The sequence below is a fragment of the Tursiops truncatus genome, chromosome 2 (assembly GCF_011762595.2).
Source record: "Tursiops truncatus isolate mTurTru1 chromosome 2, mTurTru1.mat.Y, whole genome shotgun sequence".
Lineage (NCBI taxonomy): Eukaryota > Metazoa > Chordata > Mammalia > Artiodactyla > Delphinidae > Tursiops > Tursiops truncatus.
In genome coordinates this window covers 72,120,981-72,140,646 of record NC_047035.1, presented here as the reverse complement: position 1 = coordinate 72,140,646, position 19,666 = coordinate 72,120,981, and positions in this window count along the sequence as shown.

Sequence of the window (19,666 nt, the reverse complement as noted above, 5' to 3'; positions counted from 1 at the left end):
TTTAATTCTCATGCCAATCCTATGAGGTTATTATCATCCCATTTCAAATAGGTGGAATTTGAGACATGGAGACGGGCAGTAATCTGCCAAGTGACAGAGCCAGGATCTGAACTGAGCATGTCTTTCTACAGAGCCTGTTCTCTTAATTGCTACCCTCTATAGTTGTAATGCTGCCTTCATCGTAGATTAGAAACCTAACATTTTAAAAATAGTCCTTTTTGTTCTCATGTACAAAGCTAACACTACCTAACCCCAGTCATTTACCAACTAAAAACCATCACAGCTACTAAGTACACACGCATCGCGTTGACGGCCATTTTTAAATGACTTGAGGATCCAATTAATAGTCATAACAACAAACATCTCAGGTGGGGGTCAAATCTTACATTTTCTTTGAAGAGCACACTCTGAGCTCCAGCTATGCACTATTTAAATTCTGTGTTGTTGGTGGCATTTCGTTCTATTTCTTGAAATGCAAAGCATAACCTATTCCACCCACTCAGAATCTCAGCAAACTTTAAGAGATAAGTCCCTTTGCAAAGATGCCTTAGAGGAATTTTCTCCTCCAGGCTTATCAGAGAGAACAATGTGTATTTGGCTCTGGATCAGGTGGTCATATTAGAAAATGAATTAAAATGCAGGCTGGGGGCTCCCCTGGTGGCACAGTGGTTGAGAGTCCGCCTGCCGATGCAGGGGACGCGGGTTCGTGACCCGGTCCGGGAGGATCCCACATGCCGCGGAGCGGCTGGGCCCCGTGAGCCATGGCTGCTGAGCCTGCGCGTCCGGAGCCTGTGCTCCGCAACAGGAGAGGCCACAACAGTGACAGGCCCGCGTACCGCAAAAAAATAAAATAAAATGCAGGCTGACAAACAAGACCAAATGCAAAGTTACCATTCTGTTCTGCTCCTGACAGCACTGTGGAAGTGGGATTTCTCTGTATTCGTGCCATCGGGGCCTTACATGGTATGGTCTAATTGGGGGTCAACATGTGGTTGAACTGGAGGCTGTAAGCTGTGTTCCGAAATTAAAACTGACCAGACTTGCATGTTGTTTCCCACCTGCATAGTCCCTGTAGTACACAGGCTAAATTTTCCACATGAAAATTCCTGCACCTTCCCAGCACCCCGTCTCTGGTCACACTTCCTCTGCAGCTCCTAATTTAGTAAGAAACCGAGCAGTCACATTCATCTAAGAATCCCTGTGCGGGGGGGGGGGGGGGCTGATGAAACGCCTCCCCTATGTGAATAAATTGGGTGTGCCCAGAGTAAGAAAATCTGCTGTGTATTCTTAAAAGGAATGCGATCAGAGCGTGTGTGATTTACGAACTATCCAGTATTTTTATCGCGACATGAAAATAAATGGATTTGGTCCCCACTGCAACTCAGGTCTTTCTCCCAGGGCTGGAGGGGTCGCCTGTTTGGCCCTGTGGCATGCCCTTGTGAGAGCGGTGAGAAAGCAGCTGCTTACATTACCTGGGAGGACTCTTTCAAAAGCCTCTTTTGCTCTAAAGAGCTTTGCTGCTTAATTTAGTTTTTCCTGAAAATGTTATATGTCGCCCGTTGGTGCTGCCTCTTGCCGCCTCATCGTTCACTGCTGGGTTGTACGACGTTTCCACGCTTGGGAAAGGTGCTGTACAAATTGCACACGGGATATCTCCTTGTGTGGGAGTCAGGGCCAGGCCAGGAAGATCTCACAGCATTAGCAACTGGCGCTCCTCCAGCCTGGGAGGTAGGGATAGGAGTTGGGAGTGGTACTGTCCTCATGCCATGCACAAATAACTGAAATGATTAGCCTGAATCCACCTAGGAAGGAAAGGCGTGCACAGAGAGAAGTCGAACAGAAATCATATGTGCGCTTTCCACCTTGCACCACAGCAGTTTTACTCCTTTGTTAAAGTGGCAAAATGGCTTTATGTTGTTCATGACAGGAAGGAGATTTTCCTTGCTTCCCCCTTTCTGATCCCATGGTTAATATATGCTTCCACGGTGGTTTTTTAACTTGCCCCTCTGAAACACCACTGGGGGAAAAGGAAAAATGAAGTTTGTCCCCTCTGGGCAAGGCCAAAATGTAGCAATGGAGACAGAGAAGTTAACTGTCTGCCTGGTGTTTGCAAGTAGTAAATGCTGCCATGCACCTTCAAAGAACGTGTTCAGCTTTGAACTGTCCAGTGGTCTGAATGTGAGGAAATTGTTAAAGTTTTCATAATGAAACAGAAATCCTGTTAACAGTTTTCAGAATCCTGCAGCAGCCAATCCAGACATTTTAGACATATTCACTGCTTAACCCAAGACACGCAATTTACATTTCTGTAGTAGCCTCACGTCAGATGCTCCATAAGACTCAATCTGGAGATGATCTATGGCACAGTGGACTATTTCTGAGCTTTCTCTATTCTTAAACCCAAAGGCTCCGTACAATTGCTCTAGGGCTGGCTCTTTCACTTAATTAATATTTATTAATCACTTACCAGCAATAAAACTCTATGCTGGGTGCTTAGGGGAAGATGAACAGTATCTGATTCTACTTTCAATCAGTTTATAAACTCATAGAGGTTTTAAGCCTCCCAAACTGGCTACAATATCGATAGAAAAAGGTCTGAATTACAGACCATGGAAGACTGGGGTCATTTTTAATGGCAGTGACTAGAGGAAGATTCTTATAGGAGGTGCCTTTGAGTCAAGTCTTAATAAAAGGGTAGAAGTTTTTGAAGGGCAGAGATGAGGAAAAGAATTATAGGTGGATGGAAAAAAAAAAAGAAAACACGGCATCTAGGCTAGAATGTAGGCTATACGATCAGGAGTAGGGGAAGGGGGATACCAATGCTGGCTTGTATTTCATTTGATTGTTAATAGGAATAGAGGATGCTGGAGGCTGTTGCTCAGGAGACTGCCATAAGCAAAGCAATGTTTTTAGGAAGGTACATTTGGAACTAGAAGCAGGGGGACCAGTAAAAATAATAAGGGCTCAAATGAGAGTGGGAGTATTGGAGAAGAGAAAGAGGAGACGAACACGAGAAGCATGGAAGGCTTGCTGGACTCTGTGCCAGGACACAGCCCACAGAGCCCTGAGCTGGAGTGGTTGGCCATGCCTAACAGAAAGCAGAAGGAGGATGAACCAAAAGAGGAAGGCAGAGAAAGGGCAGAAAGAGAGGATTCACATAAGTATTGAGTACGTTAAGGGACTAAAAGAAGGGAGTTGGTTTGTTTTTTTTTTCCAAATAGGAGATTGAGGTCAATAATATCAAATGCTGTAAGGTCAATGATAAGAATGATAAATAACTATTGGAATTCAAAATCGGGAAGTCACTGCCAAGAGAAGAATTTCAGATTACAAACATTAAGCGGCGAGAGATGGCAGAGGAGTCTACTCACAGCTCTGTCTTTAAAATATTTTGGCCTGTAACTTGGAGAAGATGTGAGGAAAATAAGCATTAATATGTGGATAATGGCAGTGGAAAGGGGCACAATCTTTCTGGGGAGCATTTTGGCAGTAAGAACTTTGGCAGTAAGAACTTGAAATGAGAATCCCCTTTGATTACAAAAGCAATTACATTTTATTTGAATTTATTTTAAGGAAACATATATTGTTGATTTAAAAAATGATCTACAGGAATGCTTATTACAAGTCTTTATATAATGGTGAAAAATTTGAAGTAACCTAAATGAATTCCAATACGTCTGCCATAGAACATAGAACTATACAGCCCTATGAAGATGTTGTTAAAAAAAAACAACTTATGACACAGAAAAGAGTTTATAATTTTTGTCAGTTATTAAGTGAGTTAAACAGGTTATAAAACCTGTTATATAAAGTTATAATCAAGGTCTTATTTCATTTTTGAATGTAATTCTACATACCGCAAACATACCATATATATAAAAATGTATATACATTTACGTGTAATACACATACACACACCCGTATACAAATATATATATATATATATATATATATATATATGATATAGCCAGATATTTTTGTGTGCCTCATCAAACCCACTTTATACACATCTCTACCTTATTTTCTGCCTACTACTCTGATATATTTGGATAGCCTTGGTAGGCTCCCTTGTGCTACGGTAGGGTTAGGACAATGGGAGACTAAGGCAGGAGACTGGAGGTGGGAGGGAAAGGAGTGAAGGTTTGCATATGTAATTCACCAACTCCATCTCAGTGTTGTTACCTTGGTCTCTTTGCATTCCTCGAAGTACTCAGCTCCTATCCATGTTGGGTTCTTCTCTCCAAGGTTCTCTGCTCCTGAGTTCTAGTATTACTGTTTTCCCTCACTCCTTCAGGCTCAGGGCTGATAAAAGATAGGTAATAGACATGATGCACTATCCCTTATGGTTCCCCTACATCCTGTCCACACTTTAAAATTATCTCTTTATTGAACTCTTTGATTTAGTCCAACTTGAGTTTGCCTAATTTGAGTGGGACCCTGAATGATCTGTGACATCAATCTTTATACAAACTATTTCTTCTACTTGGAAAATTCCAGGTTTGCCTGGACAAGTTTAATTCATTTAGTCTGGTTTGTGCTGTTAGAAGTCTATATGATGTTAGGGGCCTTCTTTAAGAAAAATAATACAAATTTATAAATATAAACCTAGGTATAAAAGTAATAGTTATTTAGAATGAGAAAATAAATGATAACATCCTATACATTTTAAAAACTACATTACAAAGTTTCCTAAATCGGAAAAAATAGGATAATATTTTTACTAATCAGCCTTCTGACACAGCTCTGTAATATGATTTTTCCAACATTTGTTGCCCACATATTCTTTGTTTCTTTATATGACAACAATTTTGTAATCTTGCTTTCAGTAGAGAAAATACAAAGATAAGTTGATCTTTCCGCCAGTATGGATGACAAATATTGTGATAGTTTAGAAAAGTTCATTAAGCTTCACAACATGCTAAGATCATGCCATTTTTTAAGAATGCTAAATTTGGGAAAACCTCTCTCTAATATCATTCGTATACATATACGTGTGTGTGTGCGCGTGCACGTACGTGTGTGTTTTCTAAGATTTTAAGGCATTATTGAGGGCATTCCTGGCAGGAGAGAACTTTCATTTTGACCCCTCATCAATGAGATCAAATCCTCTTTTATTTATAATTTTATATATCAAATGACTGGAAGGACTCTCCACAGGTTAAGTTCTGGTTCTGCACATTTTAAATCTCTTCCTCCATCCACATTCTTATAGTGTCAGATGCTGTAGGAAATATTCATATAAAGATATGAACTCTGACCGTGCACCTCTGTGTTCCAACACTGACTGAGTTGAAACAGTGTATCAGAGGAGTATCCTGAAAGGTGCAGTCTACCTCCAGATGGCTAGCAATAACTTATCTATACATGGAATGACTGCAAACCACAGCAGTGCATCCCACTAACCCAAACTGTTTCCAAGTCTCCCAATCATATTCTATAAAACCCTGTGGCTTCTCCAAGGCCACCTGAGCCAAGAGGAAGTATGTTGGAGAGGATGTTGGGGTAAAGAAAGAAAGAAAAATGATCTTAAATATCAATGGTTGAAATATATTGTACAAAACACAAGACCATAAGAACACAGTGGAAGGGACCCACGCAAGTGCAAGGCCCTGGAGTGTAAATCCACTTTGGGTTTATTCAAATCACCTCAGCTTAGAAGCTCTCCTGTGTCTCCTGTCCCCCAGACCTAACAGCATTAGTCCCCCATCTCTTCTTCTGTATTCTCATAGATTCTTGAAGATTCTTCTTTATAAATACTTTCTTATTATGGTACAATTTATGGTTTAAAAACCATTTGTCTGTAAGCTCTTGATTTTGTCTCAGTTAATAAAGATGTAGAACCTGGCAACTGATGAAACTTACACCTTTGTGTAGATGTTCAAAAAATGTTTTCTCTTGAATTAATAAACTAATTAAAAATATGTGATGAGATAAATAATAGTCAAAAAAAAACCCCACAAAGCAGATACAAGAATCTGAAGCATGGTTATAGAATGGAAGGAGTCAACTAAAAGAGGATAAAACAAATCTTAAAGAAACAGAGCAATGACGCAGTGGAGAAGAGAAAATTGGGTAAGCTCCCAAAAGATGCCTTGATCCATCTCTTAAAGAGAAGGTGGGTAAATCATAGCTGAAACGAGGGGATATAACTGAGATTTAAAGTGCAAGAGACCAACCAGTTTGAAAAAACACTGATAGAAGTATATGATGAAATCAAAGAGGAGTAAACAATAGATGGTGACAGAGGACCCAAAGTTGTGTTATAACTAGCTCAGAATCTGTAATTTTTAAAATAATTCTGCCCTCTTCAAAAATCCATTTCAACAATCCAGCCACTCTTGTTAGAGAGAGATTATAAAAATGTTTCAATGGAGAATTCATCCTCCTGAGCCATTACCAGTAGAACCAAAGTTCTCCATCAAATGTCTTGTCTTATGTGGACCAAACAAAATATATCTGCAGACTCAGTCCTGCCCACAGGCAACCAGCATGTAACCTTTATTTCAGTGCCACTCAACATCTATAAAAATTATGAAAAAGGACTGTTCCCTCCCCAACACCTCAAATGAACTGCATTACAAACCCACAGGTGGAGCCACGGAAAGCTGGGGAATTGTGTTATTGTGAGAAGTTTATTAAACATGTTAATTTGTTTATGTCAGAGTGATATATTCATTATTCTAAAACTAACATGATTAGCCCTCAGTAATGGTGACATGTGTCAATAGAGGGGAAGCCAAATTAAGATTTGATGGGTTAAAAGAAAAACAATTAAGAATGTAGTCAATTGATCTGATTTGCACAGGGCCTCTGACCAATAAAGATGGAAAGCAAAGGGTTTTCAAGATAAGGCACGTTCCCATTTCACCACTTTGTAGCCTGCCACTAATATAGAGGTCTATCACACTGGATTCTCTCTCCAATTACAAATCCCTTGACTGATAGACACCACCATTCTGCTAGCGGAATGCATCATGCCTCAGCCTGCAGGGAAAAGAGATTTGATTTCATTGTTACACTTATTAGAGAACTAACTCCATTTAACAGCATTATGAACAGAAACTAAGTGCTAAGTGTGTATAGATGACTCCACTAGGCCTTATAAAACAGTCATAGACTAAGAGCTTCAAACAAATTCTTCAAAACAAGTGTGTAATCCAGGATTCAAAACAGATATGGAGTTTCATTGTTAGTGATAAATTTGGTTCTTAAACCTTGTTTCCCCAGAGTCACAAGAAGATGCTTAAGGAGACTAGAAGGGGAGATTTTACATAAGATGTGCCATGAAATGCTTCTTTTTCATAGGGTATTAAATCTCATGCCCAACTAATATGGACTCCTCTCATCTTTTCATGAAGGTGGGAAAACAATGGAATTGCCCACTATGAGGTGGGGACTCTTATTGAGATTCAGTCTAACTATGCTAAAAAACTTAGGATGAAGATATTCCTAAATTCTCAAGGGAAACTGGTTCTTTGTCTAAGTGACCTTTTCTCGACATGTCTCTCTTAGTGTTTAACCTAAACCTCCTACTGTTTCAGTTTAATCCCATTTATCCTGGTTCACTCCCCAGTGGCCACACTGACTAAAGGTAATGCTACCTCTGGGAGTGAAGCTGCAGTCCTCGATAGGAAGGTTTATCAAGGTTGCTAGTGAAGGACTGAAGAAAAGAAAATGCCTCGGGTGGTCACAAATGGTTCAAAATCCAATGACACATTCAGTATTTATGATAAATGATCTAAACAAATAAAAACTCTAAATGTTTCAGTGCATGTGAATAGGGGAATGAGGGAATAGAAGTGAGAGACTATTTACTATATATCAGAACACTTTACAATGATTCTCTGAAAATTTCCTATAATTGCTTCTTTTTTTTTTTTTTTTTTTTTTTTTTGCGGTATGCGGGCCTCTCACTGTTGTGTCCTCTCCCATTGCGGAGCACAGGCTCCAGACGCGCAGGCTCAGTGGCCATGGCTCACGGGCCCAGCCGCTCCGCGGCATGTGGGATCTTCCCGGACCGGGGCACGAACCCGTGTCCCCTGCATCGGCAGGCGGACTCTCAACCACTGCGCCACCAGGGAAGCCCCTATAATTGCTTCTTAAATTTTATTTATTTATATTTGGCTGTGTTGGGTCTTTGTTGCTGCACTCGGGCTTTCTCTAGTTACAGCGAGCGGGGGTCTGTTCTTTGTTGCGGTGCACGGTCTTCTCATTGTGGTGCCTTCTCTTGTTGTGGAGCACAGGCTCTAGGCCCGTGGGCTTTAGTAGTTATGGCTCACAGACTCAGTAGTTGTGGCTCGTGAGCTCTAGAGCGCAGGCTCAGTAGTTGCGGCGCACGGGCTTAGTTGCTCCGCAGCACGTGGGATCTTCCTGGACCAGGGCTCGAATCCATGTCCCCTGCATTGGCAGGCGGATTCTTAACCACTGCGCCACCAGGGAAGTTTAATAATTGCTTCTTAAATTGATAGTTTTTAAGTTCATGGAAAGGACCTTTGAGATGTAAGAGCTTATGAGTTCACAGAGAATAATTTAAGCATGATGAATTAATTTCTTTATGCATAGAGTTGCTAGACCAATGGACTAGAGAGATTAAGGATTATTCCCAGGTCTCTGGGCTCCCTACTACTTGGTGGATAATTGTGGGCTGGTGAAGACTGAAGGAAGAAGAGGTTAGGAGGAAAGAGAATAAATTAAATTTGAGATATCATGAGATAGCCACGTAGAGCTATTAGGTAGGCAATCGGATACCAAAATGTGGAGATCTGGAGACAACGAGCTTGGGCTGGAGAAATATATTTGGAAAAAGATGGATGGACATGCAGGAGGAAAAAGTAAATGGAGAGGTAGGAGGAAAACTTGGATCAGGTGGTATCTTAGCAGTCAGAAGAGAAATGTTTCAAGAAGGTGATGGTAGTGACTATACTGAGTGCTGCCAAAGAGTTGAGTAAGATGAGGAAACAAATGTTTCCATTAGGTTTGATGATGTGCTATTATTCTACTGACATGCCATGGAAAAATACCTTAACCGTAATTTTTCTTTTTCTTATTTGTAACTTCAGTTTCTCAGCTGTTACAGGCAATGACTACGGATGTAGTTTTGTTAAAATGAATACTTGGCTCTTTTCTGTTGCAAAATATCCCCTGCTGGCCAGAGGAAAATTCACACCTTTGTTATTTGGGGACTCTCTAAGGATGCTGACATTATCTATATTTCTTTATGACTCTTTGTAATACTTCCCTTCTGCCTCTCCCTGACACCCTAATCCCAGGCAACCACTCATCTATTTTCTGTCAGTATAGATTAATTTGCATCTTCTAGGATTTTATATAAATGATTACTTATAGCGTGGACTTTTTTCTCTCAATTTTTTTCACTCAGCATAATTATTTTGAGGTTCATTCAGAGCATTCTGTGCACTATAGTTTATTTTTATATATTGCTGAATAGTATTCCATTTCATGGATATGCCAAATTTTACTTATTCATTCACCAGCTGATGGATGTTTGAATTGTTTCCAGTTTGGGGTCATCACAAATAAAGCCACTCTGAATATTCATGTGCAATGTGCAGTCTTTGTATGAAGATATGCTTTCATTTCTCTTGGGCAATACTGTGAGTGCATGTTTAATTTTTTTTAAGAAACATCAAAACTCTTTTTCAAAGTGGTTTCTACAATCTTCCATTCAGTTGAGTGTATGAGAATTCCAGTTCCTCCACATCCGCACCAAGACTTGATATAATCAGTACCTTAATTTTAACTATTTTAATAGTTTTGTTGAGGTATCTCATTATGGTTTTAATCTGTGTTTCCCTAGTGACTACTGATGGTGAGCATCTTTTTCTGTGTTTACTTGCTATCGGTGTATCTTTGCAGAAGTGTCAGTTCTTTTGTCCACTTTTTGTTGGGATGTTTCTTTTATTATTATTAGATTTTGTATTCTGAATACAATTTCTTTTAATCAGATATTTAATTTACAGACATTTTCCAGTCTGTGCCTTCATTTTTTAAACGGTGTCTTTTTTTTTTTTTTTTTTTTTGCGGTACGCTGGCCTCTCACCGCTGTGGCCTCTCCAGTTGCAGAGCACAGGCTCCGGACGCGCAGGCTCAGCGGCCATGGCTCACGGGCCCAGCCGCTACGCAGCATGCGGGATCCTCCTGGACCGGGGCACGAACCCGCGCCCCCTGCATCGGCAGGCAGACTCCCAACCACTGCACCACCAGGGAAGCCCTAAATGGTGTCTTTTAAATATTTTCATTTCCTAACAATGTCTTTCAAAGAATAAGAATTGTTAATTTTGATGAAGTCCTATTTATAGATGTTTTGTTTCATGGATATTTTTTGTCTAACCAATGAAATTAGCCTAACTCAAGGTCACAAAAATTTTCTGCCATGTGTTCTTCTAGAGGTTTTACAGTTTTAGGTTTTACATTTAGGTATATGAGCCATTTGGAATAATTTTTGTTTCTAGTTTAAGGTATGGATTGATGCTCATTTGTTTTGCTTATGAGTATTTAGTTCCAGCACAGTTTGTTAAAAGATTATCCCTACTCCATTGAATTTGCCTTTAGTGTTGTCTGTATCTATCTATGTATCTATCTATATCTATCTATCTATCTAATCTATTATCTATCATCTATCTATCTATCTATCTATCTATCTATCTATCTATGTCTATACTGGACCTTTTATTCTGTTCCTTTGGTCTATTTGCCTATATTTAAGCCAATTCTACACTGTCTGGATGATTAGCTTTTTATTAAGTTTTGAATTCAGGTATTGTTAGCCTTTCGATTTTGTTTTTTATTCTAAGTCGTTTGGGCTAATCAACGTCTTTTGCATTTCCATAGGACTTTATAGAATCAGTTCATCACTTTCCTCAAAAAAAGAAACCTGTTGGGATTTTGATTGTGATGCTGTTGAATCTATAGATCAATTTAAGGAGAACTGACATCTCAACAATATTGAGCCTTCCAACCCTAAAGGCGGTTATCTTTACATGTAAGTTCATTTTAATTTCACTAAGTAATGTTTTATAGTTTTTAGTTTAGAGGTTTTTACATGTCTTTTGTCAAATTTATCCTTAAGTTTCTAATATTTTTGGATGTTATTATAAATGGTATTTTTAATTATAATTTCCTTTTGTTTGTTGTTAGCATATAGAAAATACAACTGGTATCCTTGATCTTATATCCTGCAACCTTGCCAAGATCACTTATTAGTTCTAGTGTCTTTTTAGATAGTCTGTACGTTTTCTACAAAGATGACAATGTTGTCTGTGAACAGAGTTTCACTTCTTCCTTTTCAATTAGATGCCTACTATGTCTTTTTCTTGCTTTCTTGCATCAGCTGATCTTGTACTCCTACTCCTTCATTTATTCATTCAACAAATTTTTTTGCTTGCCTATTATATATCAGCCATGGTTATAAGTGAGATGAATTCAGTGTGAATGAGACAACGAGGGTGGGTACATGTTGTCATGGAGTTTACAACAATCATTCAGTTGTTTATAAAAACAGATGTATTTAAACATGAGTGCTAATATTGGTAAGGAATAGCTAATGAAAATAGGAATATTTAGCCTAAAAAATAACAGACAAAGGGAAAATAATTATGCTGTCAAATATTCAAGGGATTATTCAGCAGGAAGAGATTTTTTTTTCCTGTATAATTCCAGAGGACTTAACTAGGATTAGTGGTGGAAAGTTGAGGAGAGAAATATAAGGATTTGTTGCCACAAAAAAAATTTGATATTGAAACAAACTGCCTCATAATAATCTTGCTATGAAAAGTTTATCAAGAGGCTGAATAATCTTTCATTAGGTGTACTATAAAGAGGCATCATACTCAGGTAGAAGACATAGTTAAAGGATTACCAGAGGGGTTACCAATTTGGATGATCTGAAATTCTTTATCTACAAAGATGAATGGGACAAGGTCTTTGCTTGTATTCTGCTTACAATCTCCTCAGAAAGAAAAATAGATTTATGATACAGATAAATAATGCAATTCTAATTATAGTTCAAGATACCAAATGAAGATACTTATACAAAGTGGGACACAATTAATGGCTATATAAATGGGACAAATCATATATTCAACAAGAATTGTTCAGACATTTTTTGTCAATCAAATTAACATATATAAATGTAATTTTATTATTTTTTCCACACATTCCAGCTTCTCTTCAAAATTCCTATCTGCCTTGTCTTGAGTGCCCCTTCCTCTCCTTTATATAGTTTCCAATTCCTAATTCCTCCTTCAGTGCTGGTCTTAAATCCCAAGAACATCCTTCTGAAGATCCCCTCAAAATTCTAGTCTTCTGTGGTCATTCCCTTTCCTCATTGATTGTTTACACTTCAGTTAGATCATCAAGAAAGATAGTAAGTCTTACATCTCTAAGTATGTCTGATCCCTAGAATAATATTCACAACATGCACTCAATAAATGGGAGCTAATATTATTATAACGACAATAATGCATAAAAGAGAGCAGGGAGAAAAGACTGTCATGATAACTTCAGGTGGCACAGTTAGAAAATGTTCTTTAGAGGAGGTGGAATTTTACCTCCTACTTCTCTCCTGATTCACTGATACATTTAGTCACTTAATAAATATTCACTGATGACTTCTAAGTCACATCCTGTCAAAGACTGAGGATACAAAAGAGAACAAGGCAGACATGGCTCCCCGACTCAGGAACTTACGTTCTTATTATAGAAATAAGTAAAAAGACAAATACACAGATAAATAAAGGATTTACAAATGATTAAGGAAACAAACTAGAGACTAATTTTATGTAGCATGGTTAGGAACAGATTTTCTGAGGCACTGACAGGCTGGAACATGATAAAACGGACATGCAGACAGTGTTAGGAGCAGGGCAATTGGGGTACATTAGGCAGAGGAAAGAGCTTCTGCAAAACTCGTCATGTGAGAAAGACCTTAGCTTTTACCAGGAATGAACAGAAGGTCATGTGCCTACAGCCTGGTGGGGAAAGGGGAGATGTGGATGAGATGATCTCGGAGAGGTAGATGGGCCCGGGTCATGTGAGACTTTGAAGGCTATGGGGAGGAGTTCAGATTTCCTTTTAAGCATAAGGGAAGATGTTACAGGACTTTAAGCAGGAAAGTGACATGACCTGGTAGTTTACATTTTTTGAGAACATTGGTTGTTCTGTGGGAAATGGATTGACAAGAGTATGGAGTTAGAAGGCAGTTAGCAGTAACCCAGAGAAGAAATGATACTTTCTTGAACACGGTTGAGGTAGCAGAATTGGAGAGAAGTCAATAATCTTCCATTTTGCAACCTGATGTGGCCGATTTAAGCAGCCCTTTGAGCTTTAAGAATATCAGAATTCTGCTCTTCTAGACTCACATCCAGGCTGGAAGGAATGCTTTTTTTGCCTAGGAAATACATTGTTCTCTGTTTGGTTGCTGTTTTATTTATGGTGGCTTGGAAGAGGGCTGCTGATGAATGAGGTTTATGGATGCCTCAGGTCTCCATCAGCCAAGCACTGACGACACCTCAGATGACCCTCCCCAGTACAGCTATCTGCTGCACTGGCAGCAATGCGACCTGCTCCTCTGCAATGTCGAGGAGCTCTGTTACAGCAGGGGTCCACAACCCCCGGGCCACAGACCGCTACCGGTCTGTGGCCTGTTAGGAACGGGGCTGCACAGCAGGAGGTGAGTGGCAGGTGAGCAAGGGAAGCTTCATCTGTATTTACAGCTGCTTCCCCATCGCCTGCATTACTGCCTGAGCTCCGCCTCCTATCAGATCAGCAGCAGCATTAGATTCTCACAGGAGCGCGAACCCTACTGTGAACCGCGCATGCGAGGGATCTAGGTTGCGCGCTCCTTATGAGAATCTAATGCCTGATGGTCTGAGGTGGAGCTGAGGCAGTGATGCTAGCTCTGGGGAGCGGCTGCAAATATAGATTATCATTAGCAGAGAGGTTTGACTGCACAGAGACCATAAGACATCAGTTGCTTGCAGACTCATATCAAAACCCTATCAGTGAGTGGCAAGTGACAATTAAGTTGCATCTGGTGGCAGACTTTAGAGTAGCAAGTGAGTTGATGTACTTCAATTGTACATCTGCATCTGGTGGCAGGCTTTAAGTCAGAATCCGACACTTATTTTCGTCTGCGCGTGGCCCACCCATTATTTTGTTTACCATTTCCGTCTGTGCCTCTTTCCTGCACTGCACACTTGTCTCAGTCACAGTTTTGGTAAGCCTACAAGCTAACCCTAGCCAAAATGAGTAAAAAACAAACGTGGCTGGAGAGCTTCTTTGAAAATGGAGAAAGACCCAATGATGAGACAGCAGAAGACTCTAAGACTGCCAACAAGAAGAAAGCTACAATTAAAAGAAAATACCAAGAGTCCTACTTAAATTACGGATTCATTGCAACAGGTGATTCACATTCTCCAAGCCCACTTTGTATATGTGGTGACCAGCTATCCAGTGAAGCCATGAAACCTTCCAAACTGCTTTGCCACACGGAGACCAAGCACCCTGCATTAAAATACAAGCCTTTGGAGTTTTTCAAAAGAAAAAAATGTGAACGCAAAGAAGAGAAGCAATTATTGAAGGCTACCACTTCATCAAATGTGTCTGCACTGAGAGCATCATGCTTATGGCTAACCGCATTGCTAAAGCTAAGAAGCCCTTTACTATTGGTGAAGAGTTGATCCTGCCTGCTGCTACGGACATCTGTTGTGAACCTTTAGTAGAGGCTGCAGTTCAAAAGGTGGCATGTGTTCCTCTTTCGGCTGCACCATAACTAGATGAACTGATGAAATAGCAGAGGGTATTGAGGCACGATTGTTAGAAAGGATTACTGAGTCACCATGGTACGCAATCCAGGTTGACGAGTCTACCAATGTTGACAACAAGGCACCAATGCTTGTTTTTGTGCAATATATTTTTCAGGAGGATGTGCAGGAGGATATGTTATGTGCACTTTTGTTGCCAACCAACATCACAGCTGCAGAACTATTCGAGTCTTTGAATGATTACATATCAGGAAAACTGAATCGGTCATTTTGTGTCGGTATATGCACAGATGGAGCGGCTGCCATGATTGGACGGCTTTCTGGTCTCACTACTTGGGTCAAAGAGGTCGCTTCTGAATGTGAGTCTATGCACTGTGTCACCCATAGAGAAATGCTGGCTAGCTGAAAAATGTCACCTGAACTTAACAACGTTTTGCAGGATGTGATTAAAATTATCAAACACATTAAAGTACATGCCCTTAACTCATGTCTGTTCACGCAGCTCTGTGAGGGGATGGACACAGAACATACACGTCTTCTGTTGTACACAGAAGTGAGATGGCTTTCTAAAGGTAGGTCACTGGCCAGAGTTTTTGAGTTACGAGAGCCGCTCCAGAGATTTCTTTTAGAAAAACAGTCACCACTGGCAGCACATTTCAGCGACACAGAATGGGTCACAAAACTTGCTTACTTATGTGACATATTCAACCCGCTCAACGAACTCAATCTGTCACTTCAGGGGAGGACGACAGCTGTGTTCAAGTCAGCAGATAAAGTGGCTGCATTCAAAGCCAAACTGGAATTATGGGGGCGACGAGTGAACACTGGGATTTTTGACACGTTTTAAACATTAGCAGAGATTTTGAAAGAGACTGAGGCAGGGCCTTCTTTCTCCCAGCTGGTGCGTGATCGCCTGTCTCAGCTTTCAAAGGAGTTTGAGCATTATTTCCCAACCACACAAGACCCCTGAAACGGGAAGGAATGGATCCATGACCCATTTGTGAATAAGCCAGGTGAATCGACTTTGTGCTAGAAGAGGATCAACTGCTTGAGATCGCAAATGACGGGGCCCTTAAAAGTATGTTTGAGACAACTTCAAATCTCCATACGTTCTGGATTGAAGTCAAGGTGGAATATCCTGAGATTGCCGCAAAAGCAGTGAAAAGCCTGCTTCCGTTTCCAGCATCCTATCTTTGTGAAGCAGGGTTTTCTGCAGGGACAGCAGCCAAAACAAGATTATGGAGTAGATTGAACATAAGCAACACACTTCAGGTGTCACTGTCTCCCATCACCCCCAGATGGGACCACCTAGTTGCAGGAAAACAAGCTCAGGGCTCCCAGTGATTCTGCATTATGGTGAGTTGTATAATTATTTCATTATATATTACAATGTAATAATAATAGAAATAAGATGTACAATAAATGAAATGCACTTGAATCATCCCGAAACCATACCCCCGTCCCCCGGTCCATGGAAAAATTGTCTTCTATGAAACCCATCCCTGGTACCGAAAACATTGGGGACCACTGTGCTACAGGATCTAGTTTGGCATAATGCTTACTTAAGAAAAACCCTTTGGATCCCTTCGTTATCAAAGGCAAGAAATCTGGTCAAGACGGTGACTCACCATGTATAGCTGGAGGGCAAGCTGAATACCTAGGCACACCCAGATGGATACATTTCATAGTTTGGGGAACACTGCCCCCTCCCCTGACACGATATTGTCATTTCAGCAGTAACAATTCTAAAAGGACAGGAAGGCCATATGTCTTGGCATGAGGCTGCCCCTACAGCTGGGAAATACCTTGGCCTACTGATAAAGGGTGTTCCTTCATGTCCAATTCCACCCTTCCGCTTTCTTGAAGCCCATCCTTTCATTGCCTTCAAGCCCAATCTTAGTCCAAAGTGTTCATCAGCTGCCTTGGAACCACAAGCAGCAGGGCTGGGCCAGAAACCTTCTGTTAAACCCAACTAACTGTGTGCAGATGTTTTTAGAATAAGAGGCTCATTGTTTCAGTAGCATCTTGTGGCAGAGGTTTGTTGACCCTATCCTTACTACCACCTGCTGTACCCGGTATAGCATAGGAGAGAAACTGCCTACTAAGCTTTTAACACAATGACTATAGCCACATGGGTTCAGAGAATAGAACCCTTGCCCTCTTGTTTTTCTCTAAAATGATGGGCATATTTCTGTTTAGTCAATTGCTTCAAAAATTGGGCCTCCAAGAGGTATATAACATAGCTCACGTCCAAAAGGAAGGCAAGTGGAGACTGCCGTTTCACAAAACCCAATTCATTCAATTCAAAGACTGTCCCCTGTGGACATGAGAGGTAGCTGCCAGGGTCTTTCAGGAAAGGTTTCTTCATTCTTAAAGTTGTAAGAAAGAGGTGGACCCACATCTATGCCTCTGGACATCCTGCCTGAACATGGTGATTGGGATGCTTATAGCAGCTTCGGTGCTGAGAAGAAAGTTGAAGCTCATTAGAAAGGCACACGGACTAGGGTTCTGGGTGTCTTCAAGGATATCTAGGAGCTACTGGACTCCTTTTCTGGCGGCGGGGTTGGAGCTACTCCTTTTATGTGAGATAATCTTATAGTTAAATCCAGTTGTTACCTTGGCTTCAGGTTTTCTACCTGCTTGAGTGGGTGAGAGAAGATTCCCTGGGTGTTCTGGAAGGGCTTTGGGCTCCTGGGAGTCAACTAAAAGAGTAACCTCGAAGTTTTAAAACGTAGAGGGACCAAGGCCCTGAGGGATGCTCCCAGTGAAACTAACGTGTCCCCATGGCAGATGGTACCTCATTCCTCGGCTGATTTGCAGGAGGCCTCGACCCTTCTCAGGTGAGTTCCGGGGCTGCTGCTCTCTGATGGTTCTCGAAGTACCTTCTGACCTTGGAGTGTGTCCTGTCACAGGCACTCTCTCTTTCTTGGTGTTTTATGTTTTCTCCTTGCACAAATTCTACCTGTTAATGGGAGAAAGATGCAAACATTTTAAAGAATTACTTGCAATCCTAGCATTCAGACAATGTTTAATATTATCGTGGCATATATACTCTATATGTGTACGTGTTGCTGATTCATATTTACCCCTTCAAAAATTTGATCATCATACTGTATATAAAGTTTTATATCCTCTTATTTGAGCTCATAACTATATTATAAGCATCTCTACCTATTACTAAATACATTTTGAAAGCTTAAAAAAATGCCCTTTGGTCTGCCAATGCCTCCAGGGTATTCTGGTACTCGTGAAGGCATTTGGGAATGAGGCAGATAATGTCCTATCTTAATTAATTAAAAAAAATTATTTCTCAGGACCATTTCTAGATTTAATCTAGAAAAGTGGACTGATGATTCTGGAGGCCTAGTTGCTAGGCCACATTCTCTCTACTTAAGAATAGGACATTTTTGTAGCCAAAGTGATGACAGTCCATAGGTACTGAACACATAACTCTGTGACGATACACATCGTGTAGTATTTGAGAGCAAAGCCACAGGCTTTCTGGATTCCCCCTTGCTTTGCTGATTGCCTTCGAGATGAACTTAAGCATGCTAGTTAGCATCTCTAATTCCCCTTTTCCTCCTTTGTAAAATGAAAATAAAAATAAAATCTATTTCATAAGGTTGCTGTAAGAACTAGCATAATTCTGAATACAGAGCACTGAAATGTTAGCTATGTTTATTATTATCATCAAAGTCTTAGGAACATTACCATGAGTTGATACTTGCCTTCTTTAATCTAACTATCCTCCAAAAAAAGTAGGAATTAAGGAAGGATTAAACAGGCAGTTTTTTCCCCTGTGCCTCACTCAATTGACTCTCCTCTAGGATGTCTACGTGCCTCAGATTCTTACCATGTATAAATCCTCACTATTCCCAGAGCAAAACAGACCTTTCCATAAGTGATTTCATAATCACTTGTCTACTCGTGATTTCTTCTGCTAGAATGCTCACCCCCTCCTTCACCCACCTGCCAAATGCTTGCTCATCCTTTAATATCTCCTCCTCTATGGAGCCCTTTCCCACATCCCCAAAGAGTTGTTGTTCACTCTTTACACTCCCACAACACCATTTTTAAACCAATATCTTTAACATAGCACTTACCATGGTATATTTGTAACTGATCTGTTTACATGATGATTCTTCCACTGGAGCGTTATTTTTTTGAGGGGGGAGGGGGGCGCGGATCCGGGAACATGTCTTTGTCGTCTCCAAAGAGTGCAATAAACGCTTAATGTGTGAAAAAAAAAATGAAACAAAACTATAAGCTATACATTTCCCCAGGGGAAAAAAACACATGAACTCTCAGCGGTCTGAAGGGCAGATCAGCTCCCCTGCTTTGTTCTCCATGTGTTCAGAACTAGAAAAAGCCCCCAATGGAGTCAGAAGGAAGGGTTCTATTCACACACACCTAATTACAGTCCTCACTCGATTCTCTCTCATAAATGACAACCATCAGATAGATGCCAAGTCGTGGCAGAATGACATCTGGCTCTTTGGCAGACACCCCTGGTAACAGCGTTAATGACTTCGGAGATGGCTCTGGATGTGTAATGCTGTTAAGTTTGTTGTGTGGATTACATTACCCTCTTCAACATCTTTTTACATTGTCCTCTAACTCACTTCTGATTCCGATTCTGTGAAACCTGGACACATTTATCCAAATTTGCCCAATGCCCTTCATGGCCTTGACATGTCAGTCCCTTAATATATTTTCATCAGCTCCTGTACATTTTTCACAGAGAGTTGTGAGTATACTTCACAGCCAGTTTGTGTTCTCATAGGCAACTCAAAGGGGAAGGTTTTTGTCATCTGGGAAAAAGTTCTTTAGTACTTGACCAAATTACATTTTGTAAGATGACCACATCTGGGGACTCCTTTTGA